Source organism: Mytilus edulis, chromosome 6 (genome assembly GCF_963676685.1).
Source record: "Mytilus edulis chromosome 6, xbMytEdul2.2, whole genome shotgun sequence".
Lineage (NCBI taxonomy): Eukaryota > Metazoa > Mollusca > Bivalvia > Mytilida > Mytilidae > Mytilus > Mytilus edulis.
The window spans coordinates 74,403,043-74,414,801 of NC_092349.1; positions in this window are offsets into that span (position 1 = coordinate 74,403,043).

Below are 11,759 nucleotides of genomic sequence, written 5' to 3' on the forward strand. Positions count from 1 at the left end.
AAATTAAACTAAACTATTGACATGAACAATTTTGCATTTAACAATAATAATAGACAAATAAATATCGAAAGTAAAGATAGGTTATAGTAAAACAGTGATGATATCAGTTATCAGGTAAAAAAGGAGGAGGTATGACCTGTCACGGTTTTTTTTTTTTTGCCAAAGGAATTTGAAAACAAAAAACAAGATTATAAACCTACCAAGGAACGTCCTTCTACATTAGTCTGTTGGATATTAGTATTCAAATTTTAGAATTTTATCTTTCATATTAACATAGGAGCTTCACACTACTGAAATTACGTGATGAATGAAAAAATCTGTCAAAATAGCCGCATTTTAATGTCTTGTCATTGGTATATAGATATGAGCAGCCGCTTCACCGTAAAAAGTTTATGTTACAAAATGTATTTTACAAAGATGTCAGCGTGATTTGTGTGAAGTATATTTCTTGGTGAAAGCCTTCTCTCATATAAAGTGATATTGCGTAAATTATATTATTAGACCATTACGAATTGCTTTGCTCGTATATGCTGGTATAATATAAAAAAAGGAATATGGTGAATTCATCCAAAACACATAATCAGTTAACAGATAACACAAAAAAATAATAAATAAACTACGCTTTGATTTCTATTCTTCATCTCAAAGTATCATCTGGTATGGCTGTAAATTCATGCGTCTGAAGAAATTTTTTGAATGAACCTTTATAAGGAACGTTCAAAACCTAATATTAGAAAGTGAAGGATGTACAAATAGTTAAAACCTGAGGAGACATATTACATGTTTTACCAAACGATACATAAAAAATGTAGCAAAATGTATCTGAAATAGACCTTTCTTAATACATTTGTGCCCTAGTAATGTCTAAGATGATGAATGGACATTTTCAGAAATGTATGTTCAAATTCATGTCAACGAATGACTTTAAATCAGTTAGCATGTGGTGTCACATTTGAACTGACGTGGTCGTCAATGTTGAATATAAAATATGTTTTGTTTGTTTCGTCGCCTGTATGTTTCAGTTCTGAATTTAAACTGTCTTCTCCTTTGCATTTCTGCACTTGTTTCTACATATTGACCAGGATCCATTTAATACATAGCGATAAAATATTGTCAACTTTTTTCAAGTTCAACTCATACACTTTAACGTTACGAAGTTACACATTTCTTTCCGTTTCAATTTCGGTTAACACTATGTAATTAAGTCTGCAGAAGCTTATAAATTTGTTTAGTAATTGTACAGTGCGTTACAGCATACTATAGTATGTATTTCGCAAATGGGGTTCGTGTTGTTTATTCTTTAGTTTTCTATGGTGTGTCATGTGTACTTTTGTTTTTCTGTTTGTCTTTTTCATTTTTAGCCATGGCGTTGTCAGTTTGAAAATGAGGAGAAACTATCTCATCGTAAATACACATTCTTTTGGCAAGGGTTTATTTAGGAATTTCGTTAAAATCGATATAGCCCTAAATGCTTGAACTATTTTCCTTCATTAAATGTACAGTGTCTAATTACTAGTACATGTACACAGTTAGTTTGAAGTTTGAAATAAAAGAGGTTAATGTTGGTACCAATAGTTTACTCCTATCATAATAACGGACAACGTACTTTCCTTTTTACTGAGATTAATTCTTCAAGTAATGAATTTGATTTTAATAAATGCACAAATATAATCACAAACTGGTCGACTTACATTAAAAGCCTTCTCTAAATTTTAAAAAAGAGATCCATGCATGCCAGATTCAGTGAAAATGAGACTTTAACTCCAGCACACAAACAAATTTACTAAGATATATAGAGGTCAACTTACAGTCTAAAAAAAAGATAGTCGGAAATATGCATTATACGATATTTCAAACTCTTAAGGCAAAAGTATAAGTTGACTGCGAATAAATTATTGGAGGCTACACATATTTGTTATACCATTCAGTTCCTAAATTAAAATTTAGAAGTCTGATATTAACGAACACAACCGCTTAGACAATAAAAACAAAACCAACTCAAATACTATCGAAAACAACGACTGGACTGGGACAATAAAACAACCCTCAGACATGAGTGGAAAACATCGCTGTTGACTGACACAGATAAATGGTCCCGGGTTAAAATGTAGTCATTCGTATCCTATCCATAGTTAGATAGAAGATTGGACTTGTGTGAATAATACGCAAATTTAGACGACCCTTTATTTTCAAGTTGAAAATTTGATTTTTAAACCAAACGGAAATATGTAAAAACACTGGAATTACAAGAGATGCCTCATCATATGTTATTATATTTTCATTTTTTTCCTTAGCTCTATTTGATTATATCTTAATCTTTTTCATATTTAGTCATACGAAGTACAAATGTAGCTAGATTGCAGTCTTGTTTAGTCTTTCTTAGTAACGAAAAAAAAACGATTCAAAATTACGACAAGTATGTAATAATTTTAATGGATCAGATGGACTGATCTGCATGCTAACTTCTGTATATAAACAAGTTCGTATATCAATTGCGTGTGTTGGGTTTGAATTGTCAGTACTAGTATTAGCTTGTATGTAATTTATATATAGAAAATTATACACTGCCGTCCGTGTTTATATATTGTTTTATTCTTTAGCTGTTTTTAACAATAATGGTTGTTAAAATGAACAATTCAGAATTTTCTTTTGGCACCACTATTAATTTTGAAAGAGTTCGTTATAATAAGTCATGATAGCTAGCTGTACGTATGGTAACAAATGAGTCACTTATAGCCACCAAAGTTATCGGGACAAGCTATAAACTACGTGTTGTCGTACTGCCTTATACAATAGTTATATATATATGATCTCCCCCAGTTTTTGGTTGGGCTGATGTTGCTCAGTCTTTCGTATTCTTTTCTGCCTGTGTAAATTTAACTTGTCTTTTGGTCAGTATTATTTTTTTGCCATGGCATTGACTTGTGAGTTTGAATATCTCTTTGGTATCTTTTACCTCTCTTTTTGTGTGCACGATTGGTCACTATATAATTCAATGTGAAACATTTAAAATGAGATGATCATGACATGTCGGGTACCAGTTTAATATTAGAACAGATAGAAAAAAACTTTTAAAAAGAGCTTGACTTGTCAAAATTGGACTAAGCACCAAAAAAAAAAAAAAAAAAAAAAAAAACAACACAGTAACAAAGGACAAAAATAAATCCAAAAATACGCAGTAAGTGATGGGTAAATCAAAACACGATCTTAACTCAAAATTGAATATGTATTCTAATATTGAATTGACAACAAAGTGAGACACATGGACACATAAGGCAGAGTATGCAGATTGTATGCCATAATTAAGTTTTAGAATGATAAATACAAAAATCCGGGTCAAGTTTATTTGGTTTTCGCAGAAATTATTTTAGAAGACCGGCATTGTCAAAATTATTCATTATAAGTTATAACTTAAATATTTGTTGTTTTTAAAACTAGCGAAGTCAACCCATGTTTAAATATAAGCCAACCCCAGATGGCTAAATTTCTCAAGAAATATGAGGGGTAAAATAGTGCATTTAAAAAGAGATATTCCCGGATTCTATATACCGACTATATTTGCAGAGCTAACCTTCTAAATTTAAACTAACAGTTTTATTGAATAAATTAATAAACAACAAACTATTAAACAAATTATCGAATGATTTTCGATCTGTAACACTTCACATTGTAAAAATCGGTAAAAACTCAATGGTTTTACTGCAAAACGTTTCCAGTAATATCAAGTACCTGCCACTTTTATACGCATAAACGTCACACACAGCATCAGTTTTGATGACGTCATTCAGATAAACGTTACAATTTAAAAATAAAATAACAACTTTTTTTTTTTTTACAGTCAACCATGTGAGCTAATTTCATTCAGTTAATTTAATAAATAAAGGCATACAAAGTTTATAATTGGAGTATAGATTGTGTAAAAAGTTGCACATTATCTCAGACAAAAATAGTTTTCAACCCCAAAATTCAATATATAATTTGAGACTTTTATGTTTATTCTTGAATAACAGAACAAAGTCAATTATTTTTCTTTAAACCTAATATAGTTTCGGCAGTCAAATGAAGTTTTTTATATACGTTTTTAATGCTTCGTATGTTCTACTGAAAAACGACAAAAATGTCGTTTTGGCGTGCTAGCGGTAAACGACAAAAATGTCGTTTTGGCGCCGAAAGGGTTAATTAAAAAGGAAACATTTGAAAAGACGAATGCATGCAAGGAAACTTATCAAATATTTTTAAGTTAGAAAATTGTCAAAATTGTTTATATTTTCAAACTTTATTATCTCCCTAGACCAGGATGATAGAATTGATTTGTTTAATCATACTATTGCAGTTCACTCTTGTGTAAAACATACCAAACATAAAAATATGTAGCCTAGAACAGAATTTTCAAAAATAAATTGATCATGTTTTCACGGGGGTTTTTTTTGGCAATATTTATGCACTTTTTTTAATATTCATATGAATAAGCATTCTAAAGACAACGTTATAAACTTTTTAGTGCTAGTTTAATGTGAATAATGTTTCAATAAAATTTTAAAAGATGGTCTGTTGAATTTTGAAGCAAAAGCATTAATAATTTTCGTGAAATTATACTTTTTAAGGTAAATATGATCCGTTTTGATAAGCTTGTTTAAAGAATAAATCAATTTGGAGGTTTATGAAGACACATAACTAGTAGAATGTTACTCAATGTGGCTAATCTAATTTAAAGACGGCGTGCACAAAGTTGACGGCAACTGTAAAATGCGCCTTTTAAATAGTTTTATGCAACCGTGTTTAAAATATTTTTGAATAAGAATAGGAATAAGATTTTTTTTATGATAAAATGATGAATGCATGCCATTAAAATCCACTTTACTAGTAAGGTAAATTAAAATTTAATCAATAAATCATGAAACGGGCATATAAAAAACGGCAAAAATACGGTGTAACTTGTAACATTAAATAAACATAAATTAGAGTTTTTGACCTAAAACTTATACAAATTCAGCATATTTTCCTGCATTTTCGTGTAATAGTATTGTTCGGATTCGGACTCGGACATCACACGAAATTCATCGCAAAAAAAATAAAAAACGATCATGGTAGATAAGTTTGAAATGGTCTTCGCTATGTGTAAGAAGGAGGAATTTGGAAGGACTAATAATCGAAATGGAAGAATCGACAAGAAAAATATGTAATTACAATCTTTTTATTTTCAAAATAACTTGGTATTCCAAATGTGCATAACCAGAGGTCTAAAATATTCTACAAAATATGAATGATTCGATAGTCCAGACTAAACACCTGCATTTTTTTAAAGTCCAGCTAGTATGTTACAATCTTAAGAAATGACGTTTTACCCCTTTCAGCGCCGAGACGTTGTTTTTTCACATGATTACGTTGCCATACATATTTCAATGACGTTACTAAAATGATACGTAACGTAACGTCAACACATTACCGTACAAGCACATGCACGCTATCCTCTGTTATCGATAAATTGGACATCTCATATATTCGGGGAAATTTCCCATATCTCCGGTCACATTTGAATTAACTTGAGTTAACGTAGCGAATGCGTATTTCCAGTGATTTTTGTTTAATTTTCAGGCTAGAATTCGAAGGTTTTTTTTTTATTCTTTTCTAGAATACTATTTAAAACACCCGACAATATGGAAATAAATGAAGATTCTTATAGCATGATGAATATCACTATCAATGAAGATATATTGATGAAACTATAGCTCAATTTCTGTATTTTGATATAAAGAGGGTGGTACGTGTAAAGGGTTATTTTCGTGCAACATGTTTTGACATTTTTTTTCCACGTGCAGCCGTGAAAAAGGTTGTCGTTGTTCATCGTAATTTGTGAAATCTGTAAAAAGATCAATGTGCAAGAAGGTTTTAATTGTTCTGTTTATCGTTAAATGGCAATTTTATTTCGCCTTCTTTCGTGTAGTTAGGGGAACATGGTGTAACTCGCACAATAAGAACTGTTCAAGCTGATGCATTTTCCCCTAACAACTTTCGTGAAACTTTTTCATGCGATACTTAAGTGTATACAGTGTTCTACAAATACCAAAAATCAATTGTATGTTTATACTCTATGATAAGAGCCTACCCTTCTCTTTATGCCCTCTATAAAGCATCATCAAATGTAAGATTTTATATCATCGAATGATTAAAAAAAACGAGCAGTGTTCTCAGTTTCTTCATACATGGCGCGAGTCTGTTTTTTTTTAAGCACCATCGATGAAGAGTTCGACTGAACACTTTGCAGATCTTTGCATATCACCACAAAATTAGGGATACCAGTATATAGCATTGTTATAATTCAACCATCAGATAAGTCTCAACTTATTGAGTAATAAATAGTTCAGCGGCAAATAACTTATCTTTTTTCTGATGTATAATCTGAAATAAGTTTGCTTTAACATTACAATTGTGTGACTTATCTTTCATTTTGATTTGCCGGTTTGGTTTTGAAGAATGTCACTTTTCTGACTAGACCAGTACATGTAGTTGAAAATATTTAGCATTCATTTTGCTTCTTTTTTATATAACCTAAAATTATTTTATTTTTTGGTATTCTATAATTCAAGTCAATTAATGTTTTACGGCATGCAAATTTTCATAATTTCACTAAATATTTATTTATGAAGCACTTGGTGTCTAAATTTAATGTATTAATACCTGTGGTTCAAACTGTCTTGACCTTTTTATAGAGCAAGCCGATTTTTTTCCAGATACTATTTCTAAAAAGTGTACAATTAAAGGTACAGTTTTAAGAAATACATGTCTGACCTAAACTCAGTTTTGTCATGAAATGGGGCCTGTCGCTCAAATAATTTTATGTTTCTTGTTGCAATCATTGACATCGGAAATCTTATATGAACCCCTTTTTCATGGGTGTGATTTCGGCAGAAAATGAGGAGAAACTATCTCATCGTAAATACACATTCTTTTGGCAAGGGTTTATTTAGGAATTTCTTTAAAATCGATATAGCCCTAAATGCTTGAACTATTTTCCTTCATTGATTCCTACATTAGGATGTATAGTGTCTAATTACTAGTACATGTACACAGTTAGTTTGAAGTTTGAAATAAAAGAGGTAAATGTTGGTACCAATAGTTTACTCAAATCATAATAACGGACAACGTACTTTCCTTTTTACTGAGATTAATTCTTCAAGTAATGAATTTGATTTTAATAAATGCACAGATATAATCACAAACTGGTCGACTTACATTATAAGCCCTTCTCTAAATTTTAAAAAGAGATCCATGCATTCCAGACTCAGTGAAAATGAGACTTTAACTCCAGTACACAAACAAATTTACAAAGATATATAGAGGTCAACTTACAGTCTAAAAAAAGATAGTCGGAAATATGCATTATACGATATTTCAAACTCTAAAAGCAAAAGTATAAATTGACTGCGAATAAATTATTGGAGGCTACACATATTTGTTATACCATTCACTTCCTAAATTAAAATTTAGAAGTCTGATATTAACGAACACAACCGCTTAGACAATAAAAACAAAACCAACTCAAATACTAACGAAAACAACGACTGGACTGGGACAATAATGCCTCATTATATGTTATTATATTTTCATCTTTTTTCCTTAGCTCTATTTGATTATATCTTAATCTTTTTCATATTTAGTCATACGAAGTAGCTAGATTGCAGTCTTGTTTAGTCTTTCTTAGTAACGAAAAAAAGTAACGACAATAATGTAATAATTTTAATAGATCAGATGGACTGATCTGCATGCTAACTTCTGTATAAAAACAAGTTCGTATATTAATTGCGTGTGTTGGGTTTGAATTGTCAGTACTAGAATTAGCTTGTATGTAATTTATATATAGAAAATTATGCACTGCCGTCCGTGTTTATTTATTGTTTTATTCTTTAGCTGTTTTTTTTTTAACAATAATGGTTGTTAAAATAAACAATTCAGAATTTTCTTTTGGCACCACTATTATTTTTGAAAGAGTTCGTTATAATAAGTCATGATAGCTGTACGTATGGTAACAAATGAGTCACTTATAGCCACCAAAGTCATCGGGACAAGGCTATAAACTACGGGTCGTCTTACTGCCTTATACAATAGTTATGTATATATGATCTCCCCCAGTTTTTGGTTGGGTTAATGTTGCTCAGTCTTAGTATTCTTTTCTGCCTGTGTAAATTTAACTTGTCTTTTGGTCAGTTTTAGTGTTTTGCCATGGCATTGTTAGTTTGTTTTTGACTTGTGAGTTTTACTATCTCTTTGGTATCTTTTACCTCTCTTTATGTATGCACGATTGGTCACTATATAATTCAATGTGAAACATGTAAAATGAGATGAGCATGACATGTCAGGTACCAGTTTAATATTAGAACAGATAGAAAAAAACTTTTAAAAAGAGCTTGACTTGTCAAAATTGGACCAAGCACCAAAAAAAACAACACAGTAACAAAGGACAAAAATAAATCCAAAAATACGCAGTAAGTGATGGGTAAATCAAAACACGATCTTAACTCAAAATTGAATATGTATTCTAATATTGAATTGACAACAAAGTGAGACACATGGACACATAAGGCGGAGTATGCAGATTGTATGCCATAATTAAGTATTAGAATGATAAATACAAAAATCCGGGTCAAGTTTATTTGGTTTTCGCAGAAATTATTTTAGAAGACCGGCATTGTCAAAATTATTCATTATAAGTTATAACTTAAATATTTGTTGTTTTTAAAACTAGTGAAGACAACCCATGTTTAAGCCAACCCCAGATGGTTAAATTTCTCAAGAAATATGAGGGATAAAATAGTGCATTTAAAAAGAGATATTCCCGGATTCTATATACTGACTATATTTACAGAGCTAACCTTCTAAATTTAAACTTACAGTTTTATTGAATAAATTAATAAACAACAAACTATTAAACAAATTATCGAATGATTTTCGATCTGTAACACTTCACATTGTAAAAATCGGTAAAAACTCAATGGTTTTACTGCAAAACGTTTCCAGTAATATCAAGTACCTGCCACTTTTGTACGCATAAACGTCACACACAGCATCAGTTTTGATGACGTCATTCAGATAAACGTTACAATTTAAAAATAAAATACTACTTTTTTTTTTACAGTCAACCATGTGAGCTAATTTCATTCAGTTAATTTAATAAATAAAGGCATACAAAGTTTATAATTGGAGTATAGATTGTGTAAAAAGTTGCACATTATCTCAGACAAAAATAGTTTTCAACCCCAAAATTCAATATATAATTTGAGACTTTTATGTTTATTCTTGAATATCAGAACAAAGTCAATTATTTTTCTTTAAACCTACTATGGTTTCGGCAGTCAAATGAAGTTTTTTATATACGTTTTAGTAATTTGAAGACATTACGTTTGTGGACTCAGCTTTGTGCACGCCATCAAAGTGAACATTTCCTAATAGATGAATCGATAAAAAGGGAATGTGCTTACCACTTAAAAAACGATTGCCTTCTCGGAAATAACTTTAATTCTTCAGTACTTTGACGTGTCAGAAAGCACCATTCAACAAAGATATATTTATTTTCCGATCAATCGGGGCACAAGCCATCTACGATACCCAGGACGATTATATGTTTATGATTGCTGTTATTTGCAAACCGTCAAGTGGTAAATATTTAATGCGTGTTTCTGACGATTGGTGTTAATGAGATATGAATGATACAAGAACAACACGTAGTCGTTTATTTTAAGCCTGCAAGCTAACAAGGAAAATACTCCATAGGAAGAAAAGTACCTACACCCATGTATTATTCAGGCACCTAGCCGACAAGTACTATTATTTGTTTCTACTCCTAAATGCCGAATGTTTGGAAGAAAAGAGGTAAATACCAATTTTCAAATAGTCTGTCTTGTCCTAGCTGGAGATGACGATAAGAAGGTACCTGACAGATCTTAAAAATGTGCACCTTTTACTACCTTTGGTCTCTGGTGGAAAGGTGTCTCATTCCACATCTTCTTATTTGTTTTATCACATGTTACATCTCATTACTCTTAAGCTGCTGACCAAATATAAAATTCTGTTAAGTAGCACAAGAGAAAAGTGTGACGAACAAATTTGTTAGACTTATGGTCAGAAGCAAGACTAACAGACAAACGGATGGACAAGGTGTATGCAATAAAGCTTCCACTTTTACATTCTATATGTGCCTGTCCCAAGTTAGAAGCCAGAAGCATATAATTGAGTTGTCGTTTTTTGTTACTTCTCATATTTGATTTTTTCATTTATTGTTTGCATAGTTTGTTCTTGTTTTGTGCCGTTACACCATTGCCCCAGCTTAGGTTCCTTCAAATATGTTCAACCGTGCCACATTCTATATTCTATATGAGCCTGTCCAAAGTCCGGAGCCTGTAGTTGAGTGGTTGTCGTTGGTTCATGTCTGTCATAATTGTTTTATGTAAATTTTATAAAGGCTGTTAGTTTTCTCAATTGAATTGTTTCATATTTTTCATGTCAGGAGCTTCTATAGCTGACTATATGGTATGAGGTTTTCTCATTATTGAAGGCATTACGGTTGCCTATACTTGCTTATAATCCCTTCATTCAAACTTCGGTGGTAATTAACTATTAGGCACTCATACTAGGTTCGTTTTCTTTTCTTTGTATTTATTTGTCTAAAGACAAATGTGCTGCAAACATCAATCGAAATATCCAGTGTGACTGGTTTAACCCATCTGACTATAATGACAGTATCTTTTCCCCTATGAAATTTAGGGATTACAAACTGATTGGCAATCTATATATTTATACATTTTAAACATACACACTGTACCATAGTGACCAGACTTCAGATCTGACTTTGACCTTTGACTTTCAGTATCAAATAGACGTTTCTTTTAATATTACAAAAGCGATGAGAAGGCAGATTTGTTAGTATTCAAAAGACATAGCTTTATCTTTCAGGCATGACATGTTTTGGGAAAATCTATTTTTCCACTTAGATTTATATGTTTATATCATAATTTGTCTGGTTTTATTATGTTCTTAAAAGCGGAAAGCACTAATGATCAAAGTGTGTAAAATATCCTTTATGTTTTCGTGCTCCAACATTAGCTGTCTGATAAATGTATGGTATTTAAAGTAATTAGGTCTTTCCACTTTTCTGTGGAAAGACCTATTGTTTTTCTTCTGATTATTTTTTTTTTTTCTTCCGCCTAATTTTGTTTTTGCGATAAATATTTGTTTCGCAATATGTCGCTTAGATATTTGGTATATGATATCGAACAGTTTATGCGCTTTTGAAATTTATCCTGCGTAACCGAATACTTTTCTTTGTAGGAGTTATCTCCCCAAACACTGTTTTCCTTGTGTCCACAACTACTTCGCAACCGTAAAAGATTACGACAAATTTATTTTATCAAAGTGCTCGTTATATCCTTCACATGATTTGTCCATTTTCGACCGAAGCAATATGAACGCTCCATATGAGAGTTATTTCCCCTTTTGTATCTGAAATTTTGGAATGTATTTAAAACTGGAACACCATAAGTGATAGAGACCTAGGATCTTTTGATTTGAGGTCCTTGGTCCAAAAAAAATGAAAATTAGGTCAAGGTCAAAGGTCAAGGTCATATTCTTATTTTTTGAATTAGGCTTATTTCCACTCATTTCCAGAAACCGTATAAGATATCGACAAATTATTTTGACTAAATTGATAGTTGCAACATGTCGTAACTTAATAATTTTAGTTGAAAGGGTGCCTAGACAATGAATGG